Consider the following 4,197-nt stretch of genomic DNA (forward strand, 5'->3'; position numbering starts at 1 on the left):
TATTGATTGAAAAAATAAAAATATACATATGTATCTGGGATTTTTAAAATAATTGCTTTAATTCTCTTTTCAAATTGGTCTTTTCACTTAAAAAATATTACACAAACACCATTCTATGTCAGTACATATAAACCACTTCACAAGGTATCATACTATGTCTGTATTATAATTTATCAAACTATCTCGTCACTGGTGGACAGTTAGCTAATTTCCAGTTTTTTTTTTTGGGGGGGTAGTATTACAAATAGTGTTTTAATGAGCTTTCTTCTACATATATTCCTACACCCTGGGTTTAAGTGTTTTCATAGCCTAAATTCCAAGAAGTGGGATTACTGGTTTAGAGTCTTAGCTGCCTTTAAAGAGATAACTGTGGACTAGCAGAATGAGCATAGGCTTTGTTTCAGATGATCTGAGTTTAAATTTTACCTTTTCCATGAATTTACTCTGTAACATTGGGAGTCTCTCTAAGACTCAGTGCCCAAACCAGCAAAATTTCACATGTCTATCACATATCTATACATTCATATGAGATAATGGGTGTGTAAGTATCTTCTACAATGTAAAGTTCTATAGAAAAGGTAAAATTATTAATCAAATAGTGTGGCATATCAGTTAAGAGCATGGGCTCTGGAGCCATCCTACCTGAGTGCTAATATTAGGCACCACTGTTTACTGTATGCCATGGGCAGATTGCTCAACTTTTCCAGGCCTCAGTTTTGTCACCTGTACATAAGACAAGGACAGTAATAGTATCTACCCCATAGAGTTGTTATGTGGATTACATAAGTCAATATGGGTAAAATACTTAGAGTACTGAGTTGCAGGTGGTAAACACTATATAGGTACTATTATTATTGTTATTATGATGCCACTGCTATGATTTATTTGGTAGCATAAAGCATTACTTCATGAAGAACAAAGCTACCTATATACCTTTTTTGCTTAAAAAAATATCCTCATGTCTTCATAAATTGTAAAAAATTCTCTCTCACTGATAAGGAAAACTCCCATCTATTACTTGGCACAGCAGCCGCCTGAGACCCCCACCCCCCGTGGAGGACCCACATTAGCATATCACTAACCTAACACCTGGTACATTAACATATCACTAACCTAACATTTGGCACATCAGCATAACACTAATCCTATTGCCTAGTGCAGACACTAAACTTATTACCTGGCGGGCATTGTCACCTGAGACCTCCCTCCCCTTGGATCACCCCAACTTAATAAAAATGGAAAAAATTAGGTAGACGGGGCTCAGAATTTGGTGGCGAGACCCCTCTAAGCCCGCCGGCGAATAAACGTTGATTCTCCGACTCTCCGTGTGCCGCTCGGTTTATCCTCAGGATCACTCGCTGTAACACTTGCCGTAACATCACCATTTCCTTCACTTTATCTAAGCTTTCTCACCTTTTATTAAATTTGTCTTCCTTTTCAGCTTGCTCACAACAGAATGTGTTGCACAAAATACTACATATATATCTACTCTATATTCAAGGTATGCCACTCAAAAACTGGATTAAAAAATATTTCTAATATTTCTGAATGATTTCTAGGAAATAAATACAATGACATTGTGCTGCTCTGAGAAAGTGGAAAAAAAAAAGAACAGAAAAGCTGCCAGTGTATTGTACTGCCATGTATCATAACCCAAAGCCACTGGTTATTATTTGTGGTGTGCTCATCTTGAAATTCAAATGGCATACACACGAAAGACAAAACTCAGCCCTGCCTCAAGCCTTTCTGCAGAATTCTCACTGAGCACTGGTGAAACAGGGCTGTTACAATGGACACAGTTCTTCTTTGCCTGGTAGATGTCAAATTACATGAAGCCTCCCAGGAACACAGGGAGACACAATGGCCATGGCTCTGGGGAAAGAGAATGCCATACACAAGTGTTGATCTGTGATTCCACCTACTGCATGGTCATTACCTTTGTATCTTTGAATACCAGACTTCTGTACTTTTTGCTTGTTCTCTCTCTCTCTCTCCCTGCACCGCGCCCCTTCCTCAAGAAGCCATTCATTTGGTTATTCTCCAAAGTCCATTTTGGAGTCAAAGAACACACCCACAGAGGTCAAAAATGTGCTGGCCATGAGCCACCTCCCAGCTTGCTGAACCTCTGTCAAAACGAAGGGCTTTGTGTGAACCCCATGAGATGAAATCTTTTCAGATCAAAGCTTATTCAGATGGTACCAGTTAGAATCCAGAATTACAGTAAGGATGGAAAGATTTCTTGATAGAACTCTAAAGCTGGTCAGTCCTGTCACTAGTGTATGTTTAATAGACTCATTTTCCAAAAGTATTACTTTTCCAGTAGTGAGGCTTCTGATCCTAAAAACCTAGGTCTTAGAAAACTTTAAATTGAGGATCTTGAGACTTTAAAGGCTTTTTAGGGTTAAAAAAATAAAATTGTCTGTAGTTACAGAAACGTATTGGTTCAGCCAAATTGCTGAGACTGGCACTTTCTGCTACCTGTCCTTGGCCTGGGCTTCCAACCTCTTTTCTATCCGACATCCAATGCTGTTCTGTTAAACAGACTTTCTCAGTCTTCCCATCCTCCCCAAGCTCGCTCACACTTCCTGTCTCAGAGCCTCTGCTCCAGGGCAAATTAGTCACTGAGGAACTTTTACAACAGATGCTGGAAAGCACCTGGCAATGTCTTCAGCAATAATGGTAACACAGCTCTGTCTGCCAGAATAGAACCGGCCTTGTTTTGGGAAATGCCGGTTCCCCAACTCCAGCCAGGCGGTCCTGGGAGCTGTGGGAGCTGCCAGGAACAGCTTCCACACACCAGCAGTTGTCATTGGTCCCTGAGCCAGCCAGGCCAAACAGAATCCTTGCTGGGACTCTTCCAGCTGGAGCTGGCAAGGAAAAGACTCTCCAGTCAGGAAGCCATAAAGAGATAAGCACGGAGCCCCTTAAGGCCACACAAGCGGTCAACTTGCAAAGAGAGAAGTGGAGACAGAATCGACCAGTCTTGGCTGCTTCTGAGTTTCCTAAGGCCATTTCAAACCAGCCTTCCTGTTCTTTGGTGATATGGGCCAATAAATTTCCTTCTTATGTTTCAGCTACTTCAAGCTGGATTCCTGCTACTTACAACCTAGTATTGCTGACTGGTAATGGTAGTTTTTCAGAAGATGCAAATTCTTCACATGACCAGTTTTTGTATCAATCCTCCATAAAAGCTGAGAGCAAATTAAACTTAAAAACGCTTGTGACAATAAGATTTACCTTTACCAGTTTTCTAATTGCTAAAGGTAAACATATACATGTAAAATGTTTATAAAAACTAGGACGGTGTAGAAAATGAATGTTTCAGAGGTTCACACATGTAAGTACATATAATAAATCTTATTATTTTTCCAGACTATGTATATAATCTTACATAGCTTGCATAATCCACTTAACACATTTTGGACACTATGGTATAACAATTTATATAAGGTGCTTTGTGGAGGTTTTTTTTCTTCGTTTCTCCTAAGAGATAGGGTCTTGCTCCGCCGGCCAGGCTACAGTGCAGTGGCATGATCATAGCTCACTACAACCTCAATCTCCTGGGCTCAAGTGATCCTCCTGCCTCAGCCTCCCGAGTTGCTGGGATTATAAGTGTGAGCCACCACACCTGGCTAACTTTTCTTATTTATTTATTTATTTTTTTTAGAGACAGGCATCTGACAATGTTGCCCAGGGTGGTCTGGAACTCCTAGCCTTAAGCAATCCTCCTGTCTCAGCCTCCTGAGTTGCTGGGATTACAGGCATGAGCCAATGTGCTCATCTCTCTGTGCTGCTTTAAATGTTTATGTTCAAAGCGCATCCTCCTAAATGACTATCATTGATATTAATAACTGTGGTCACTAAAAGTGTGTATACAGTAATCCCCCTTTATCCGAGGGGGATACATTCCAAGACTCCCAGTGGGTACCTGAAACCATGAATAGCACTGAACCCCATGTGTATTATGTTTTTTCCTGTACAGTAACAGGCAGATAGCGTGTACAGCGTGGAGACACTGGACAAAGGAATGGTGCACATCCCATGCTGGACAGGGCAGGACAGTGCCAGATTTCATCACACTACTCAGAACAAGATGCAATTTAAAACTTATAATTTGTTTATTTCTGGAATTTTCCATTTAGTATGTTTGGATCATAGAAAATGAAACTGCTGGTGAGGGGAGATGACAGTAATCTT

Source organism: Lemur catta, chromosome 4 (genome assembly GCF_020740605.2).
Source record: "Lemur catta isolate mLemCat1 chromosome 4, mLemCat1.pri, whole genome shotgun sequence".
NCBI lineage: Eukaryota > Metazoa > Chordata > Mammalia > Primates > Lemuridae > Lemur > Lemur catta.